This window comes from Mesocricetus auratus, unplaced genomic scaffold (assembly GCF_017639785.1).
Source record: "Mesocricetus auratus isolate SY011 unplaced genomic scaffold, BCM_Maur_2.0 Super-Scaffold_100010, whole genome shotgun sequence".
Lineage (NCBI taxonomy): Eukaryota > Metazoa > Chordata > Mammalia > Rodentia > Cricetidae > Mesocricetus > Mesocricetus auratus.
Window position 1 is genome coordinate 26230855 of NW_024429194.1, and position 22519 is coordinate 26253373.

A 22519-nucleotide genomic window follows, 5' to 3' on the forward strand; every position below is an offset into this window, starting at 1 on the left:
ACTAAGTAGAGAATTCTCAATAGAGGAGTCTAAAATGGCTGAGAGACACTTGAGAAAGTGCTCAACATAATTAGCCATTAGGGAAATGCAAATGAAAGCAACTCTGAGATATAATCTTACTCCTGTCAGAATGACTAACATAAAAAATACCAATGTCAGTTTCTGCTGGAGAGGATGTGGAGAAAGGGGAACACTCCTCCACTGCTGGTAGCCAAGTCATATAGCCACTTTGGAAATCAGTATGGAGATTCCTCAGCAAAATGGGACTCAGTCTACCACATGACCCAGCAATTTTACTCTTAGTCATATACCCACAAGATGCGCATCATACAACAAGGATGTCTGTTCCATTATGTTCATAGCAGCATTATTTGTAATAAATAGATCCTGGAAGCAGCCTAGATGCCCCACAACTGAAGAGTGGATAGAGAAAATGTGGTACATTTACACAATGGAGTACTACTCAGTGGAAAAAACAGTGGAATCTTGAAATTTACAGGCAAATGGAAGGCACTAGAAGAAACCATCCTGAATGAGGCAACCCAGTCACAAAAAAGACAAACATGGCATATACTCACTCATATATAGAAATTAGACATGTATCAGGGGAGTGCCAGCCTGCAATCCCACTGCCAAACATTCATCCAGCAACTGATGGAAGCTGATAACCCACAGCTAAACACTGAACTGAACTCCTGGAACCCAGCGACAGAGAAGGAGGAGAAATTAGCAAAGGGGTCAAGACCATGCTGGTGAAACCCACAGAGATAGCTGACCTGACAAGGGGAAGTTTTTGGACCCCAGACTGATGGCTGAGAGGTCAGCATGGGACTGATCCAGACCTCCTGAATGTGGTGTCAGTGAGGAGGCCTCAGCAATCTCTGGGGCCTTGGGTAGTAGATCAATATTTACCATGGTGTACGAATGAGCTTTTGTAGCCCATTCCACATGGAGGAATGCTCTCTCAGATGGGATACATGGGGGAGGGCCTAGGCCCTGACCTGGATGAAATGACAGACTCTGGAGATCCCCCATGGAGGGCTTCACCTTCCCTGAAGAACAGCATAGGGATTGGGTGGGGGGGGCTGGGGAGCTTGTGGAGGGGCAAGGGAGGAAAAGAGGCAGAGGGAGCTGGGACTGACATGTGAAGCAAGCTTGTTTCTAATTTGAGTAAAAAAATTATATTAAAAAACATTGTCATCAATATTATCCAGCCACAAACCCTGTAAGCTACAGTAACATCTGTCCTGGCCAGACATGTCCACTGATACAATAGTAGCATGAACATCATATGAGTAACCAACCACATTCTATAACCACATTCTGATTGGATTTATTGCCTGCTCCACAAGGTGAAACTATCTGGTGCCATCACCAGGCCAAGAACCTGTGGCTACATAGGCCATAGGTGCTATGGAAGAATCTACTCCTATTATTCTGATAAGTAGATATAGATTTAAATGACTTATGATTATATCTGTACATTAATGTATCTCTTTGCCCTCATCAGAGAAGCTTCCATTTGTAGTGCACAGTTATTAACACAGAAACCCACAACTGCCTAAGGTGGAGAGAATGGGAGACTGCACAATGCTTGGCCCTAAGTGGGACATCTGAATCACACCCCTTCCTCTCATGGTTTGTGGGATCATTGCAGTGGAAGGGGCAGAGAGATTTTAAGAGCCAGAAGCAGTGGGTGAATACAAGGAAATAGTGTCCTCTGAAGGCAACATGGAAATGAACATGTAAGTACTCAGAGAGACTGTGACAGTCTATAAGCTTAACCAGACCAAATCCCATGGAGAAGGGAGACAGAGGTAAAGTCCCACTCTAGCCAAGGAACTATTTGCGATAGATAGATGTTGGGAAAGGGACAATCAGTTTTCTTTAGGAGTAAGCCAACCATGCACTACCATCCCACAGGCATCCAAGAATACATGAACAGCATGAACTGGAATGATGGATAAAAATCTAAAAAGAGGATACAAAGTTGAGAGGATAGGGAGGGGTGGATCTGGGAAGAGTTGGGGGAGAGGAGTGACTATGATCAAAATTCTCAAAGAACTAATAAAATGCTAGTTGCGTTATTTTGGATTTTGTTACAGTGATGGTAAGCTGACTAACTCGGGCTGTCTCCGAAGCTCAGAGACTTTCCCAGCACCCAAAATGTTCTAGCTGGCACACTGTGACCAGCTGCCAAGTTACAGAACCTGGTGCCAAATTGACTCAGAGACAGAGACATATGAAAATTCCCTTGCAGTTCTATGATCCTATGAGTCTGTACTCTTAATGATTTTGTGTGTTTCATAGGGGGTTGAGAAATTTTTTAATGTGGGTGACTGGTTAGACCTCATCTGCATGCTTTCAGAATGACCGATGATTCCTCAGTCACTCCATGTTGAAAGCTCCATTACATTTCTTTTTTTTTCTTTCTTCCAACCAATTTTATTCATTTCTTTTGTTTGTCTCCACCACCACCACACACCACCCACCTGCACACCCATGCTCCTGTGTGTGTGTCTGTGTCCTAAGGGGTTCTCCCCAGGCTAACACCACTAGTAATGAGGTCCCTGCACATTGCCTCATTTGAGTCATATAACACACCACTCCAATGTGCAATGGTTCCTCACTTAGAAGTTTTCAATTTGTTGACTTTGAGATGGTGTGGAAACAATACATACCCAGTAGAAATCATACTTGTGTTTTGAATTTTAATCTTTACTCTGGCTTTCTGTGCTGGAATCAATGAACCACATATGGCAAGCACCGGCACTCAGCAGGATACTATGCTGCTAAGCCGCTATGCTCAATGGGTGCATTCTCCATGCAAATGGGTTCCTCAGGACACAAGGTCCTTGTAAAGTGAAAAAAAGGCACCTGCGTTCTCTTTCAAGCTGCTTTTCAACAAAAGACAAGTATGGGAAATGTTGTGATGTGTGTCTGGGATAGAATTTCTGAGTGCCAGGCCTCTGCTATTAGGAAACGTCTCCTTAGGAAGGCAGAATGCACAACTATGAATCAGAAGAATTGGCATTTGAATTTCCATTCTGTCATGTATTGACAGATTTGCTTTTAAAGGTCAGTTGCTTCCACTTAATGTGTGCGTGATAATAATACTTCCTGCTTCATGGGACTGTAAGAGTTGATGACATACATGAAGTACATTGTACCCAAGTTCTAGACATTAAGAACACTATTCTAGGAAGTCTTACTTCAGCTTTCCCCCCTATAACAAAGTTCTTTAACTCTCAAGTCTGTCTTAGCATGCAGAATATATCTAAACATCCACTAATGATAATGATAATAAATTATCACTGAGAGAATTTTGCCATCCAGGAAAAGGTCTGCACATGATAAATTTCTCCATGACATTAGAGGGCAGAAGCGTACATGGTTCCATCTGGATGCTGCTGTTTTCCTTTAGAAACCTTTGCTAGGTCCAACCACAGGTAACATTGGGTTCTGAGTGGAGTAAACCCATTCCTTATAACTTCATGAAACCTGTCTTTAAAGGTAAATCTGTGAATATAACACAGCAGCAGAAAACCAGATGTTATATTTTTCTTTTTCTGCATATATGTTATGAGTGTTTAACTTGATATTTTTGTGGGACTCCTAACAGTGGGAGTGAGGGTGTCTCTGACTTCCTCCTGATCTTGGGACATTTTCCTCCTACTGGGTTGCCTTGCCCAACCCTGAGATGAGGATTAGTGCCTAGTCTTATCGCATCTCATTATAATGTGTTCATTATGTGTCCCCACCCTTTTTGAAGGAAACAGAGTGGTTCTGGGGGAATAGGGAAGATAGGAGAGTGGGACTAGGAGCAGAGGAGGGAGGGAGAAGTGTGGTCCCAATGTATTGTATGAGAGAAGAATAAATATTGAAAAGTATTCATTTCTTTACTAAAATTAATATAATCTGAAGGTATCCCTCTCTTTATTTTGAAAAAATGTTTCAACTTAGTAATCTGTGATGCATACAAATTTGAAATGTGACTGTCCTCAACAAATAAAGTATATTTAAAAGTTTTAAAATTTGTGAACTAGATTTAGTCGTCACTTCCTACTATATCTAACTTTACTTAACTGTTACTACTGTGTCCTTAGCCGTATTTGAATATATTTGAACAAGACAAAAATTGATAACAAATCTTGAAAATAAGATTAAATGGTGATAGTTGCATTAATATAGCTATTTTAAAAGTTATGGTTTAAGTAGCCCCACAAAAGACAAATATGATAATAATACAAGTCATTATTATTAAAGGTAAGAGTTATTAAGTACTGACTGTTTGCCAGACATTGGGTTAAGTACGTGACACAAATTGTGACCTAATCTAATGTCTCGAATCTCTATGATATAAATATTGTTGTCCCCGGGGCTGGAGAGATGACTCAGAGGTTAAGAGCACTGACTGCTCTTCCAGAGGTCCTGACTTCAATTCCCAGCAACCATATGGTGGCTTACAACCATCCATAATGAGTTCTGGTGCCCTCTTCTGGCATGCAGGCATACATAGAGGCAGGATGTTGTATTCATAATGAATAAATAAATCTTAAAAAAAAGATTGTTGTCCCCATTTTATAGATGAAAACCTGAGGACCTTAAAAGATTGGTAAAAAACAATTAAGCTTATTTCTTCCTGTATTTATAATTTGTAAGTAGTTCTTTAATTTTGCCAATTTTCTTTCTTGTTTTTTAGTCAATGGTTTTAATTTTTTTATAAAAGGAAATCTTTTTGCTTATAACTTTGTTTCCAAGAATGTAACCTTTTCACCATGAAAGAAGCCCTGCACGCATTCCTTCTCTAAGTGTGTGGAACTCAACATCACAGGTCCCTACGGCACTCACTCTAAGTTATGACAGAATCCAAGATAATAAGGTCTCCAGAAGACCTCAGCCAGAATGTCAATGACAGACAGGAACTGAACCAAATGTGTGGTTACTAAAAAGCAATATTTTCAATGAGAAAAGGGGAAATCAACCTCCGTTTGTTTCCCAGGAGAATATTTACAAAAAAGGAACAACACTTTAGGACCTGGGTCTGTGCTCATTGCTGCTGCAGCTGTCATGTTTTGGACCAAGCCTTACGTCTGGTGAACTGTATAGCCATATAGAATAGCGTCATTCCTGGATAGCTGTGGGAGATAGGCTGAGCACATGGTTGGACTCTGTCAAAACCAGGATTCCGAATGTTTTCTATCTTGCCTCTCTCTGCTTCCACCTGTGTCCCTTTTATTTGTAAAGTACTTGGCTTCTTTCTAATCTCCCTTCCTCTCAGTTTTAATCCATATTTCTGTCTCTAACTCAATGTCCATAACCCCTATACCCCACCAGCTCTTCTTCAGTATCTTCCTCGACTCCTCTGCCTCTGTTGTCTCATATTAATCACCCTGCAAAGAGTTAAATTTCTACACTTATGTGGTCATTTGGCTAGCTGGTGGGTTGGCTCACTGGGCCCTATTTCATCCACACCTTAGACGGTCTAGTGCCTACAGCAGAATGCATGTTTCCTCACAGCCCAGGTGCCATATACAGCTTGACTCCCAACAGCAAGTGACACCTGTGCCCTCTGAAAACAGAAGCATTGGACAGAGGCACATCCTATACTGTGTCTAGTTAAGCTCAGTCACTCTGTTGCTGAAGCTTTATGGTTTTTGCAGTGGTTTCATGGCCCCCGCTGCATCTAAACTACAGGCTTCACAGGTGGACAAACCAGAGCAAAGGTGATCAGAGCACCAGCAATCCTGTGGGCCCAGGGCCATCAGCTACTTGCTGATATCCTGACTCCCTGCTCCTGCTCACAGCAGAGCTAGTGACAAACCTGACTGGTTTTGGTAGACACAGCTGGAATTTCTTTTCAAATTCTGTTCCTCTAGCTGTTCAGCAGTTTTGAAAACATGTGCTTACCTGTTTTAAGCACTTTGGGTTAAATTACCACTGAACTCTGCCAAGTCGTTCATTGGTGTAAGCAAGGTGAGCAGAAGCTAACACCTTTCCAACAGCAGAGTCTGGGTGGTTGTAGATTGTTTGTGGTCAATGACAAATACAGAAAGAGGTGCAGAGAGTTCTCATGTGCAAGGACTCAGGTTGTCTCAGCAGCCATGCTGCTTCTCTGTGATGTCACCGTACTAATAAGATGATATGAACACAAAGTAACAAGATATCTGATGATGACCTAAGAATGTCAGTGGTTCACAGATTAAACCAAAGAATGGGTCAAAGATAAATTCAACAAGGGCCTGCCACATCACTGACATTTCTAGAAGACCAATGTTCTTGGGCTTGTCAGCAACTAAAAGTGGAAAAACAAGAAGCAGAGTGTATCCCATTTCTTCAGGATGCAAACACCAATTGCATGTTGTCTACTGAGTAAACTTCTAAATCAATTCACATGAACAGAGGTGAGTATAAGAAGAATTTGCATCTGGTCCAGGAAGAAATTCAAGTAACCATTCTGTCACTTACGCTTGTTAGTCAAAATGTCTCTGGCTTCAGAGAACATGGTATAGAACCTCTGGCAAGCCTTCACAGAAGAACTGCATCTTCGAACCCACAGTTGGAAGTGAGTCATCTCCTATGCCTTGAGTAGCTCCTCTTTTGAAAATAGTTGTTGGTTTACTACAGAGACCTGGCAGGAACTAATCCTTCCCTTGGCAAACTAAATGGGAACAGTGTCTAATTATATAGTCAAAGGAAACTTCAATGCACAAGACACTGGGTGAGCAAAATTAAAATTGAAGACTCTAGTACACACATCTGGAGACACTAACATCTTTTCTTCCACACACAACTTTCCCCCAATGGGGAGCTCAATTAGTTGCAATAAGAAATATAATCAAATATATTTTAAACATGTCCCCATAAGTGGTGAGTAGATGGCTATAAAGTCATTGTCCCAGCCAGAGGGACTCTATCCCAAGAGAATTCTCCCTAAAGGTCTCCATGAGAGGAGAACTTAACAGCAATGTTTTTTTTGTTTTTCTGGGGTTTTTTTTGTTTTTTAGAAAAGGGCAGGTTTCTCTGGTTTTTTATTCTGAGTTGACCTCATAGCCTCATATACACTAAGTAAATATATCACTGATCATCCTAAGCTTTATGAATATTACCAATAATCAATATAAAAAGAGACTCATGGTGGAGAGACCTGTCAGTATCCTCCCCATAAATTCCATTTTGAACTCCAGAGGGCCATGCATAAGTTGGCTCTAGAGGCATAGATGGAGGAACACATGGCTAAAGAGAAGTCCCTCTCAGCAAGACTGACCTATTGTCACTGAGCTGGAGTACATATTGCTTGCTGAATGTTCAGGTCACCTTAACAGAAATGAACCTAAAATCCCAATTGTGTATCACAGGCTGATTCCATGAGAAGGAAATACCCTACCACTGAAGAAAGAAGAGACTATGCTCGGTGAAAAAAGAGTAAAGTCAGATAAGAACATTGCTTCTGTTCCTTAATGAAACACTACTTTATCCATAGTCACAGTGTTCAAGCAGTATTGCTTCTCCACATGAACCTCATGTTCAGGCCCAAGAATAAAGGCATTCCAAGGACTCCCTACTCTTGTCAAGACACTACAGGACTTGGAAGTGACAGGCTTACAGAGTACATAGTTACAGAGTTGGATGGAAAGTAGTACATTGTTGCCCTGGTATGATTATTTGCTCTGAAATACAAACTATATTGGGTGCAAAGTCTTTGTAGACAGGACACAGAGATCCAAAGAATGAAAATGGTTATAGAATTCCATCTACCAAGTCACCAAAAGGGGTTTCATTGTTATCTTTTCAACCATCATTACCTTTCTTTGGAAATTTGAGGTTCCCAAAATTATTCAGACATGACAAATAGGTTCTCGTAGCTAAAGGCTTCCCTTTGGCCATTTCGGGTTGTTATGTCCCTGGATAAATAGAACAAAGGGGGGTTTACCACAGTGACTGGAAAAGATTAGGTTATCAAAAGGAAATGGGGTTCCTGTTAAAATGCAAGACTATTCTTCAAACATAGAATTTCTAAGGGATGGCATTTTTGTCCCAAGTAGTAAAAGCCAACAGCTGGACAGTGAGTTCAGCAAAGTCCTCCTCCCTAAGCTTCATGCCTTCCAGTAATTAAGATTTGAATTACCTTGTGACTATAGACCCTAACACAGTATATAGATAATTGAGGTAGAATTAGCAATGGAATAAGAAACGCACAAATATACAGCCACTGAAATAGCTCAGCTGGGAAAGCATTAGACTGAAGAAACATACAAAGACTATGTCCTAATTAAACCTTGTGGTTATTCATTGTTGTTTGCAGCTAATGTATTTCCTTGTGCGTCATTTTATTCCCTCAATCCCTTTCTTCTCTCATACATGGAGAATTGTTGGTGGCATGTAACTTCATAATTTTATCCAAAAGATAAAGTAAAACAATTATGCTAAGAAGAAAGGATGATGTCTAGAGATGAGTGTTGCCACTGATAATGATCATGGTCTCTGTTTGGGGAAAACATTGCATGTGTTCTCATTTTCATGAGAAGCATTTTCATTACAACCATGAGAGGATTTTTTAATAATTTTTTATTTTAATTTTAAATAGCTTGTTTTACATGTCAATCCCAGTTCCCTCTCCCTCCCCTCCTCCGACACTCCCCTTCCCCCCCCACCCTCCCACCCTATTGCCAAATCCTTCCACATAGGGGATATCTAGAGTCTGTCATTTCACTCTGGGTAGGGTCCAGGCACTCCCCTAAGAGTCCAGGCTGAGAGAGCATCCCTCTTTTTGCTATAGGCACACGAAGACTGTTTGTATGTCAGGGATAGACACTGATCCACAGCTCAGGGCCCCATAGGTTGCCCAGGCCTTCTCGCTGACACTCACATTTGGGGGGTCCAGATCAGTCCCATGCTGGCCTCCCCACTGTCAGTCTGGGGTCCAAGAGCTCTCCCCCTGTTCAGCTCAGCTGTTTCTGCTGGTTTTGCCAGCCCATTCTTTGCCAATTTGCTCATCACTCCTCTCTCTCTGTCACTGGGTTCCTTGGGTTCAGTTCAGTGATTAATTGTGTGTTTGCCTCTGCTTCCATCAGTCACAGGATGAAGGCTCCCGGATGGTTATAGACATCAAGTTCAGTATCAGGAATGGGCATTCAAGGTGGTCTCTCCACTATTGCTTAGCTTGCCAATTGGTGTTATCCCTTTAGATCACTCGAGGTCGCTCTGGTGCCTGATCTGTATTCGATCCTATGATTCCCTCTTCTCCCTATTCTACCCCCACCGCCTCAACTTTATTGCTTTTTCTATGGTTTGAAATCTACAAAGGGGAGAAGAGTGAATATGCATATTTAGTAACCGATGGTAGTGTGATAGGCAAAAAAAAAATAGTCATTGGTCCGGTGAAGTCCATTTCAACCACTTTGTCTCTGACCTTTACTACAAGCTGGAACTAAAATTTTTTTTAAAAGGCTAAATTCCCTAGCTACACTTGCTCAGGTTCCCACTGTGACCAGACCACACAGGCACTCTGTGAGCTGTACCAAAGAAAAGACAGAGAGTATTCAAGCCTAGATTTGGGCTACTTTTTAACTGAATTTCTAGAAAGTTGAAAGGTGTTCAGGTCAGAAAAATGGAAATTTGAACCCATGTTCATTTACTGAATTCTTTAAGAATGTGGGCAATTATGGACTTTATAGAGCTCTGAGTCTTACTAGCCTGTATGAAAAAGAAAAATGAAGGTCTATCCCCAGAAGAACTAAAGAAAAAGACATGTAAACCACCTAGTATTGTGCCTGGCACAGATCACAGAGTACCAGTCCACTTAACAACTGACAGATGGATTTGACAGTGTGACAGCTGGTCATGCCTCTTCCAGGGACAGCTAGAGTAAAAACCATGTTGTGTTACAGGAAGGATAAGAGAGAATTTGCGATATTATCTACCTGGGCATGAAGCCAGGGGAAATCTTAGCCCAGCTGGAATCTGATTTCTTTTCTGGATGTGAAGTTACCTAGACAAAGGCCCCCAACGTCACAGCAAAACTGGACCATCTCATGGCTTGCAGGGATAAGGGACAGAAGTACATCCTGTACATCTCTGTATCAGCTGTCTTGCTATCTTTCCGCAAGCAGGAAGTGCTATTTAATACACAAAAATTTCCCACAGTGACCCCTTTCCAGTACTTCCCACATGTTACAGTTCCTGAAAGCTGTTACACACCTTCCAGTCTCTGAATAAACCATTTGAATGCTTGCTCTTAAAACGCACCCAGAATTTTAACTTCTAGACAGGAAAGAAAAATCAAATACTTTGCTTACCCATGGAAAGTACCTCTGTTTAAACAATGAAGTGAAGCACTCTGCCAAGACTGTTGCTTCAGAAATGTCTCACACCTGAGTACTCTGGGCAGAACAAGAGGACTATTGATTATCCAGTAACAAAACACACACCATGTGATACAGATTCTGGTGTAAACCTCTACAGACTTGGTATGCCCTGGGTGGAAAGTTCCTCTTTTGAGATTTGATTTGGAAGAGACAAAGAACTTATTTTTTCTTTTATTGAAGTATGTCAGGAGTCCAAAGAAAGTCACATGTGAGACTTAATGCATTTTCAGACTTACTAAATGAATATTTTCTCTGCAACCAAGAATATGAAATGGTGAATATATATCTTAGAAATGTTTGTATCTACATAATAGATTTTGTTCAAAATTGTGTTAGTGCTATCCATATATTAATGGGTAATGGCAACGAGATAGGTGAAATAAGGGGTAAAAGACCAAGAACAAAAACAAACAAGATGATAAAATGAGAAGATAATGAATCAGAATTAGAAAAGAGGAACAGAAAATGAAAAACAAGGGAAGGAAGGATGGAGGAATGAGGGAAGGGTAGAAAGTAACTCTAAAATGTAAGCAGAAGGATTTGCTTAAGTCAAACAGGCTGCAAGTCTGTTATTAGTGATACACAAGTCACCCTGCTCATTTGCGCGCTTTCCAAAGATGTGTGTATATACCACCACATCAGTCATGCTCAACACCAAGTCAATGAACTGTTGCCCTGCGTGAAGCTGAGGAATCATCATAGAACCACAAAACCACAAGTCATTTGAAAGACCTGAAGGCACATACCCTCTCCACAGTCATTGTTCATCTCCAATGGTTCTTTGTAATAACATGAGAGATGTTTTCCAAGGTCCTTGGACAGAGTTTTCTCTTGTCATTAAGTCTTTCTTTCTCTGTGTATTACCAGATTGGATCTTGGGATTACACTCAGCAAGCTAACTTTCTTCTATAGGACAGCTCAGAGAAAACCACCAGGACATGTCTTTCAAAATGGCCAGACCCCACCCCTTCCTTATACCCGTCTCCACAGCCTTCGTCCTTGAGACCTTGTTATGATTTGATATGAAATGCCCTCCACATGCCCATGCATTTAAATGCTTAGTCCACTGCTGCTGCTGGTATTCTGGGAAGTTGTGGGACTTGATGAGGTCTGTTTTAAATCTGAACTAAGTGGATTTCTGGGGAGAAAGGCTTCCGGATTATAGTCCAGCCTCACTTCTTGTCAGGTCTCAGCTTCCTGGTCTAATGAGATATGCCAAGTTCCACTGCCAGCCTCCTCCACCATGCCTCGCCCACTGTGATGAACTATGACCCTTTATATCATAAGCCAAATAAATCCCTCCTTCCAAAAGTTAATACAACATATCCTTCGAAAACGCTTCCCTTCTCTCTGCTTTTCCAAGCATGGCTCATTCTTCTGGTGTGTAAACAAAGGAAAAGACTGATACATCTCTCATTCTAGAAACTTCAAGTCCAGTGTTGTGCTGCATGGGGACAGAGGACAGCCACATGGTAACAGGAAATTATCCTAATGGTAACCTTACAGGTTACATGCTTCATACTAAGCGTCAGTTTCTGTCTCTCCTTTTGCACAAACAGGCATCATGCTCCTTCCCACTAGGGATGTCCCACGTGCTCTTTTCTTTCAGCTTCTGCCTTGAGTGAGGCTCTCCCTGGACTCACCCTTAAAAGTTGATGTACTGTAAGCCTGAACACCTAGTTTCATCTTTAACCATCCCCCGTAAGCCCTTTCCCAACCAAACTCTGATTTCTCCTGCCCACCAATCTTAGTGAAGAGGTAAATACTGAATCAAGCCACATTCAAAATTATGGAGACACAAGCAACATGATTCCAGGCCTCATATTTAACTTCCATTTCCTCTCCTGCAACATGAGGTTGATAGCAATGCATACCTGCTCGAGTCCTTGACAGATGTGGTAATACATGGCCACCCCAGAGCATGCCTGGAGACTCAGTAAGCACTCGGGAAGTAATACTTATGTTACAATGCCTCTCCTGGCCCCGTCTCCTCAGGGAATCCCTGATTTCTACAGTCACACCAAAAAGCATTTCCCCCTAAAAACTCTTTAGTATGGTTATATAAAATCTTTGTATGGGATGTCCCTATAACTTCTAGTGTGTGTCCCACACCCCATACAAGTCATCGGTATGTAAGCAGTACTGGTTAGGGATGAAAACACAGAATCATAGCAAGGTTCATAACACTTGATTGGTTTGGAAAAACATAATACCCATACCCCAGGAACTTTGGGCCTAAAATGGAGCTGAGTAACTGTCTGTTTGTAAAACTATCCATACAGGAGGTTCTGGTGTGCTCTGTACAGCCACTGACTAGCAAATTTCCATCATACTTCTCAAACACAATGAAAAATGGCAGCTCCCAAATGGACATTGGTGCCATAGTATATATTCAAAAGAAGGTTCCCTTGGGTGGAGCTTTCTCATTTGGACCCACACTAAGCTCCAAGGGTTCAGTTTGGGGTACCAGTGGGATCTCGGGAAAGAAGTCTCCCGGATTTGCTGGCTCTTTCTTTTCCAATGGAACAAACCACCAACCACAGTACCCTCTTCACTAAGAGTAAGACAAGGCAGGACCTGACTGCAACCCTGAGGTCCCTTCTTTGCCTTGTTACAGAGTGTTTTTGGCTGAGAGAAACAGCCTCAAGAAAGTTGCTTCTGTTTCCATCCACATATCCATATGCAAACAGATTTTCAATAATAAACTGATAAAATGGAATCATGCTGTACCAAAAGTATCAACTGATAACCTTGAACAAAAACATACAAGTCAAGTAAGCCATTGTGTTATTGTTTTTATTTTCACCTACCCGAATTCTTAAATACTCTTTTAAAGACATCCATGTGTCAACATTTTCACCTCCAGCCACTTCTTACAATATTTCCCTGTATTCTGAAATTGTTCTCCCCATATTTATAGTGATAAATGTTCCTTTATCTTGAAAATAGTAGCATACATACTTGTTCATTCTTGTATCCATGACTACTGGCATACCCCAGCAGGGATGACAAAATGTATGAAGTATTTGAAGGAAGTCAAGATTAGTGGGCTTGCAAGTGTGTTTTTTTTTGAGATAAAAAACAACAACAACTAAAAGATAATGGTTCTCAGTTGGAAGGAAGGAGTAGATGGATACATGGTTGAATGGTGTTTGGGTACCTGATATCGATGTTAGGGGACATAAATAGATAGAGTAGAAAGAATTGTGAAGAGAGCGGTAATTCCATAAAAAAGAGGAGGAAAATAGAAGATAAATAATGCCTGGGCCGCATTAAGGAAAGAAAACTGCAACTGAATTACCTGGCAAGCACTTGGTAATCATGCATTCAGTTTCTTTCTCTGAGCATGGACACAATTCTGATCATCACAAGCGTCCTTCCAGCCTACACATCCTCTGCACCTCCTCAACAAACAGACAGAGGAAGAGGAAGGGGGAATGTGTGGAACATAATTTCTCTTAAAAAGCTATTCTGGGAGCTGGAGAGAAGGCTCATCAGCTAAGCACACTGGCTGCTCTTCCAGAGGACCCAAGAATGGTTCCCAGAATGCACACGGGACAGCTCACTATCAACTATAACTCCAGTTCCAAAGGATCGGTCACACTCTTCTGGCTACCATGACACCTACACATGTGGCATACCCATACCCAGACACATTATAAATAAAAGAACTATGCTATTTGCTTGAAATTCAGAGTTCACAGATTATCCTCTAATTTATTTTATCCAACAACATTTCTTGGAGTCTTATCAACCAACTGGATGGGAAGACATCATAGAGAATGATGCTTTGAGGAGTGTTTGTGGTCCACGTCGGACCAAAGTTGCTCATCAGCCAGCAGCCTCTCATACTGGTTCCACACTCCAGCACTGGTCTCCCTTGTACATCAGTACTTCTGCTCTGCTTTCAAATGCAGGTCTGGTCACATTACTACTCTCTCAATCAGTTCACAGATGTTCTATATGGTCTGGAGACACATGTCTGGATCTATGTAGCCACGTTGATTTCTTGCTCATTTGTGTACCTCACTTCTGCTTTGTAACCCTCTTAGAAATCTTTGATACAAAATGTACCTCCCCAATTGCTCAGAGAGGGACACATATAGGCACTGAACTGCCGTTTAACACCAGGGGGCTGGGACAAGTTTGCTTTCCTGGCACTGTCCCAGATCCTGTTTCTTTGCTCAATGGACACTAAGTATAAGCTCTTTGGTGGACTTGAGTAACTTTTCTTAGCATCTCCAAAAGAGTAGAATGGAAACCAATTGCACAGAATAACCCAGGCTGCATACTTGTTTAAGCATGGTGGCTTTTTAGGCTTCTATTTGGAAAGAAAGAAAAGGGACTGACCCAGTTCTCAACTAGGTCAAGATGTGGTAGACTGAGTGAAATCACGTGCCATAAATGACTCCAGAGCAGAGGCCTGTGTGAAGTCACTTCCTTAGTAACTTGCCTTTCCAGCAGAGCTAGTGCTTAAGCTCGAGGGGATGAGAAGGTGAACTCATAACTTAAACAACCGTCTACTTGTATTTTCCCATCCACATCTCCAGTTTTACCAAGTTGAGCATTCCTTTCTGCCATGGTCGGTATTCCCCTGTTTTAACGACTAGGAGTGGCTCCAGATGGATGAGGGTGTGTTTTCAGCTTTTCTGCCACCTTTCAGTTTTACTTTCGAAAAGACAAGAAGCAATAGCATTGAAACTTAGAAAATCTGGTAGTGTTGTGATCTGTATTTTCTTTGTGTCTGTGTTTGTGTTTGTACATCTGCATACATGTGAAGGCCAGAGGCCAAGTTCATGTGTCATCATGAATATGGTCCACAGTAGTTTTTAAGGCAAGGTCCCTTCGTTGGCTCAGAGCTGGCTGATTTGGCCAGGCTGACTAGCCAGCAAGCCCTAGGGATCTACCTGTTAGGACTTCCTCTAATCTACCATCATCCCTGCTTTTAAGGTGAGTTTTGAAGGATGGAATTTAAGTCCTTGTGTTTGCATGGCAAGAAATTTAAACATGGAGCTGTCTCCCTGGTCCATTCTCTATTTTTGTCCTCCCCTCAGTTAATACTACAGCCTAAACAACCCAATTATGAAGACTTTCAGGTCATTCTTGTTTTCTATTACTTTGTCTTATTGAGCTTTAAAATATGAACCCTTCTGATTTCCTATAAATGTTTTCTCTTCTTAAAAAAGGAAAGAAAAGAAATAAAAAATAACCCCATTTCATTTTTCCTCGTGAACTTTTGATTTTCATGTTTCTTTTAAATCTTTGAGTAATTTCTTCATGACCACACTGCTTTTCATCTCTTTTAACCTTTGTCCTATCTTCCCGTGATCAGGAAATTCACGTCAGAGTCTAGCTGCAAGTATTTTTTCTGCTTCTTGTTTCTCCCCTCTTGGCATAGTTCTTCCCTCTGCTTTTATTTTTTTGTATTATGTCTCTATTCTCCTGTCTCTTGCCCTCCCTCTCCTCTTCCCATCCCCTCCTCTGTTCATTCTCTACTCATTCGTCCACCTTAGTTTTTCCATCCACGTTTCCCTCAGCCTCTTTTTCTGTAGATCGCCCTGATTTTGCCAGTCTTTCATTGTTTGTTTCAAGAGGTGAAAGAAATTTTAGAAATTGAAAGCCTGTAGAGATGACTCTTTGGCCTGTCTCACCAGCCACCTTGCTCACAGTCTCACACAGACCTAACTTGCTGACCAGTGAAACAACTCACTTTCCTAGAACGAGCCTTGCTTCTACCTCAACGCCCTGCCCTTTATCTATTTCTCTCTTCGTTTTCCAGGGTCACCTTCCACCTAACCTTCCTAGCCTGGTCAAGAAAACTTCACCTATGCAACTATCAGCACACAGACAAACCTCCTTATCAACCTAAATTCAAACTGGGATTAATCTTTGGAACTCTGTGCTGTTTATAAAAGCATACATAATTCATAGATAAGTATATGTTGCATTAAATAATTATTGTGTAAAATTTCATAGAACCTACATAAAACTCAAAGCTCTCCAACCCCATGCATCCTGTATCAGCAATGCTCTACTCATCAGTGCACTGCCAACCATCAAAACTTTCCTGCCTTCCCAGCAGGCACTCCCACCCTCTTCCATCTTCATGACTTAGACATCTGTACTGAAATGCACAGTTTACTGCTAACCACCTCGATGTCATAAAGAGGAGATTCCCATAAGTCCTCTGTCATTTTCCTTCCTGTCAAAGCTGTGTCTACATTTCCAGGGTGTCATTGTATTCAGTTACACATCATTTGTTACCTCCTCTCTTTAGACTGCCATTGTGTCTGGTAGCCTACATTTCACTTATCCGTTGTAAAGCTGCTGGACCAGTTTGGAGCCCCTGTAAACAACGCTGCTGCAAACACTCCTGAACAAGAATCCTGGCCCACATGTGCCTGTGTCTCCGCAAGGCAGGTAGAACAGCTGAGTCACGGCCCATACACCTACTTTGTTACCAAATGCCAGAGTAATCCTTTTCCAAAGGTGTTGCCACCGTGTGCACTTCCAGCAGCAGAGCATAGAAATGCCTTTCACTCTAGTTTTGACTAAGGCCTTGCTCATCCAGTGGGCAGGAATGGCATTTTCATCTCCCCATGCCCAGAGCTACCAAATTGACTAATGTGTAGGAGGAACTTCCATCTATTTGTTCATTCATGAAATTCCCTTACACTTATAAATCCTTACTGACCTATTTGGTATCTGAAATTCCCCAATGATCAGTTTTAGGAGATTTTGTGATTGAATGCACATGGACAAACCTGTTCAGAAGACCCATTTTCCATTAATTCATAAAACATTTGCATTAGTGGTACTACAGGTTTATAAAGAAAAATGGACTTACTTTTATACAGAACAGAGTCAACAAGTGTATCACACAGCCAATGTCTAAAATCCTAGGACAAAAAAATGGAAGATGCCCCGCCCCTCTCTTTCTCTCTCTCTCTCTGAACCCAAGCCCCTCTTCATATTAAGCAAGAGCTCTACCACAGAACCAGAAAGATGAAAGGATGTGAGAAAAAGGAAGGAGCCAAGCATGAAAAGCAGTCTGGTTTCTGCTTCTATGGACTTCTGAAACTCATCTATAGCCATCTTTGCCTCTAGGACCATTGGTAAGCATTGGAGAGAAGATTCCAGGGTAAGGATGGTTACATCTCTTTGACTTTCGTTAGAATTTATAGAATGGTACTCAATGTTGTTCTTCACATTTCATTTTTTAAAAAAAAAACTTCAAAAGAAATGAGACATTGGAATTAAACACTGAGTAAGAAGTTGAAAGGTTTAGGAAGAGTGTATTGTTTTGCCTTTGCAACTTATTTTGAAATTCATTCTAAAATATGTTGGGTGGATAGGTGGATAGACTTAGGAGCAGAAGCAAGGATGTATGCAGATACACACCCAGCACACAGTGCAATCATGTGGTAGGTCTAGCTTGTAAACACCAGTGCACAATCATTTCAATGTTTCTATATGTTTGAATGTTTAAATAATAAAATGTTAGAAAACCATGAAATAAAAACATGGTGGCATTTATTTTAAGATCAAATAAATCTAAAATAATAAATAAACAGCTCCACTCAGTGGTTTAATTCTTTTTATTTTCAGGAACCATGTATTTATGCATCATTTTCCTAATTATTCCATAATATACAAATATTTGGAATATAATGAAAATTTTGACATATGTATTTTTTGCTTAATAAATAAATTAGTATAATTGTCATAGCCGGGCATTGGTGGTGCACGCCTTTAATCCCAGCATTCAGGAGGCAGAGGCAGGCGGATCTCTGTGAGTTCGAGGCCAGGCTGGACCGACAGCCTCCAAAACAATACAGAGAAACCCTGTCTTTTATAAATAAATAAATAAATAAATAAATAAATAAATAAATAAATCAGTTTAATTGTCATATCCAGTACTCAAACATTATTTACTTTTGGTGGAACATTTAATATCCTTTAATTTTATGCTTACTAATTTATGTGGAGGGTGGGGAAGTATACACATGTAAAGGTGAGGGAACGACTTGAAAGAGTCCATATTCTCTACTCACTACTCGAGGCCTGAAGAATCCAACTCAGGCCATCTAGATGGCTCACAGAAAGTGCCTTTAACTGATAAACCACCTCACAGGCCCTGAGTCATTTGTTTTAAAACCGTAACTCCCGTGTTTCAGTAACCCAAATGCTTATATTACATATGATAGGATTGTAGTTTCTTTCAGTTATCCACCCTCCCAAATTCCTGCTTTAAAAAACAGCAACTTCTTAAGGACTACATATTACCTCCCATGGGTTAAAGGAAACTCCATTTTTGCAGAATTTGCAGATGAATGTAGAAAAATAACAAGAGATTTTAACCATTACCAAAATAATTGACTCAGGGCCATCAGGCATACAAAGCTACCAGTAAAATCATGACAGAAACTGGATGTGATGTCCAAGTGTCACCCTACGGGTTAGTATTTGCCAAGGGGACACCTCCCTGATGATGGAAAGATGTGACCTCCACAGCCTTGCCAAGCAGTTAAATTAGCATTACTAATAGCAGGACAGGGTGGCATAATGTGCTTTGTGAAAATAGACACACAATCCAAGCCTCACCAAGGAAATCATATCAGAAAAAGTTTATATAAAACTATACACCTATTAGAACTAATTTCCAGCTTGAAGGCAATATAAAACTAAAATAAACAATCATTAACTCTCAATGTGAAAAGGTCTAACTTTTAGATTGTGTCAACGGGTACAATGTGTTTGTGGGTCCCTAATTCTGAAAAAGAAAAAAAACTAAAAAGAGAGAAGAGGAGGAGGTGGAGGGGAAGGGAGAGGAGGAGGAAAGTATCATTTGGACATGTATACTATGAATCTATACACCAGAGAGGGATAATTACATTTATTAGGTATGACATTGGGCAGCTAATGCAAGAGAATCCCGTGGTCTCTCCATTTCTGCTGAACACTTAGAAGTGAGGCATAACCATTTCTCCCAAATGATTTGAAGAATCCAGGTTGCATATCAGATATCCTGCATATCAGATATTTGTAGTACCATCCATAACAGTAGCATAATTAGAGTTATGAAGCAGCAATGAAATCATCTTATGGTTGGGGGTCACCACAACTTGAGGAACTGTATTACAGGGTTGCAGCATTAAGAAGGTTAAGAATAACTGGCTTGTGATATGCAGTTAATCACACAACTTTCAACTTCTCTGTACATTTGAACTTTTTTTCCCCAAAGATGTCAACAGAGAAAATAGGAAATAATGAATAAAAACTACAGGTACTCATAATAAAGACTGGACTCAAAACGCAGTAGCATCAAACCAAAACACCTTTAAAGTGAAAGTAAGCATCAATAGCACTGGAGGCACATGCCTGGAGTTTCAGCTACTTGGGGGATGAAGATAAAAGATGATCTGAAACTCAAGGACAGCCTTGGATAAAGAGTGAGTTCAGAGTTAGCCTATGTAACTTAGCCAGTACATGTTTCAAATTTTTTAAAGCCTAGAGAAACAGCTCAATGATAGAATGGCCTGTGAGAGGAGGTGGCTTCCAACCCCAGTATGAGCACACCTGACATTTTGTCCTCCACTCATCTAATGGATGAATACCTTATCGTCAGATTAATTTTCAAAGATCAGATCAGGCATTCCATCCTTCTGGGTTCTAGAGAAACAATCACAGCTTGCTTTGGACACTTCCTGACTGGCACATGTCTGTTTAGTTAGACAAATGACTTTGCCCTGCAGACTCCTCAAGAACTGCCCTGTGCCCTGTCCATGATGGGCACTGCTCCTTTCATACCCATGCCATATCTTTTTTCTAGCTTCCTAAACTGAAAAGCTAACAGTGGCAACCCGCCTACCACCTGTGAACCAGGGAGTTGGATATGAGTCAGGATCAAGCACCAGATAACCTGCTTCGAGATTTGAGATGCACACCTACAAGTAACATTATACAGACTGAGCAGGAGGTAGGTACTTACATATTTAGGAACATATAGGTATACATACATTTATGTAACAACAATTGGTGGGGAAAAAAGGAAGTCATGAATTTGTAAGAGAGCAGGAGGAGTATATGCGAAGATTTGAAAGGAGAAAGGAGATGGGTGAGCTAATGTAGCTATATTATAGTCTTGAAAATAGAACATAATTTAAGAAGATTTGAGCTGGGAGGTGGTGGTGCACATCTTTAATCCCAGCACTCAGGAGGCAGAGGCTGGCAGATATCTGTGGGTTCGAGACTAGCCTGGTCTACAAGAGCTAGTTCCAGGACAGCCTCCAAAGCCTCAGAGAAACCCTGTTTCAAAAAAAAAAAAAAGATTTGTGATTCAGAAGTAAGACAGTGTCACCCTTAACCACCTCTCCTTCTTTTTGTAGATTTTCATGTCTGGAGACGTCACAGAGGATGGATTTTTTTGCTGTCATCTCACGTCCACCTTAGCTTCCTGAAGAGACTTCCAGTCCCTGGATTGCATCTGGGTGTCCACTTTCCAGGGTCCTGGTCACGTAGACGTGGCTGAAGTGGTCCATCACATGCTCCACAGGCCCTGGCAGCTCCTCTCAGCACTCTCAGTTTCAGAATTGCATTCATGGGTGATCCGCCTTTCATGTTTCTAGAACCATTTCCAGGAACTCACTCCTTCAGCTTTCCAGCAATTTTCCATAACTCAATTTCCTATACCAAACCCCATCTTGATTAAAGTACCTACAGAACTTTTTGTTTCCCAAATGAAACTCGGACTGACAAAAATCTGTGAATCTGGAAATAACAATCTAAAATAATAAGTTAGTTTGAAATGACAGGAACTTACATATGGACTGGGAGTGAAAAAAATCTGGGACATGAAGTCACCTTAGACATTTGAGAGGGGGAAAAATACATTACCGACTCCACCCTAGACCTATAGAGTAGGAATCTCTCCAGGAAGAATACCGGATACATTATGTTAAACTGCCAGGTATTCATGATGCAACCTACCCAGTGTAGAAGCCCAAAGGCTGTCATGTAAGATTATTAGATGTGAGGTCACTTGGGCGTCAGGGAACCCAGCCTACTACCTGGTTGATGCAAGAGTGTCAATGCTGGCATTTTCTTATTTCCCAATCCTCCTCTCCTCCAGATTACAAACACCATCTACAGCAATTTGTCAGACCAGCAGGAACTCTACTGCAGGAAGCATCCATCAGAGAAAGAGTAAAGTCACTGCTCTCGGAACTGTACAACAAAGCAAACGTCAGGGCTAAACTGTGATTTCAAAACCAAATTTTGCTTTGACTTTGAAGTACTACACAACTCTTAAGCTCCTTGAGAGAATGTTTATCAGTTGTTGTGGTTTAAATGCATTTATTTCTTGTCACTGTAAAGTGTCCATAACTGGCTCATGCTGTTGGCACTGTTGGTCTATAGCTAGTAATTCCTTTTTAGGGGCGGTCTGGGGACATGAGCCCTTTGCAGTAGAGGTTGTTACTAAGCAAGGGTGATGTTGGTGTAGCTGCTGGTGGTGCCAGTTGAAGCTCTCTGCTTCCTGTCATCTGCCCATGATGTGACCTCTTGACATTCAAGGCAGCACAGACAGAGCCACTACTTATCCCAGGCATTCACCAGCATGACAGACTGACATCCTCTGAAACAGGAGGCACATAAACCCTCCTTCCCTTGAGCTGCTTCAATGGTGTGTTTTGTCATAGCAGCGAGAAAGTAATTGTTCTATCAGTAGCTTAAAACACAGTAATGATATTATTGGTATGCCAAGTGATATATGAAAGCAGTATGTCATGGAAATGTGGAATTACACACTTAGAAGGAAACATAAGAATAATTACTTGATAATAGAGATCTAGAACAAGAGGGAGCTCTTGGAGATCAAGGGGGAGGTCTTGGACCCCAGATTGATGTCTGTGTGGAAAGCATTGGACTGACCCAGACCTCCTGAATGGGTGTCAGTGAGGAGGCCTAGGCAATCTATGGGGCCTTGTGTAGTATTTATCCATGGCATACAAATAGACTATGAGTGCCCATCCCACAATGAGGGAGGCTCTCTCAGCCTGGACTCTTGAAGGAGGGCCTAGACCCTACCCTGGATGACATGGCAGACTCTGGAGATCCACCATGGAGGGCCTCACCCTTCCTGGGGATTGGAG

The 22519-nt window shown here is 41.3% G+C and overlaps 1 long non-coding RNA gene across 1 annotated transcript in view; it reads left to right on the top strand.

Annotated features, from left to right (window-relative positions):
- LOC121142772 overlaps positions 1 to 20340 on the top strand; it is a 30801-nt gene extending 10461 nt beyond the window's left edge. Inside the window, exons 2-3 of the long non-coding RNA XR_005879867.1 lie at positions 16147 to 17482; positions 20200 to 20340. This is a non-coding gene — a long non-coding RNA (uncharacterized LOC121142772). The remainder of the gene's footprint in view (positions 1 to 16146; positions 17483 to 20199) is intronic.
- The last annotated feature ends 2179 nt before the right edge of the window (positions 20341 to 22519 follow it).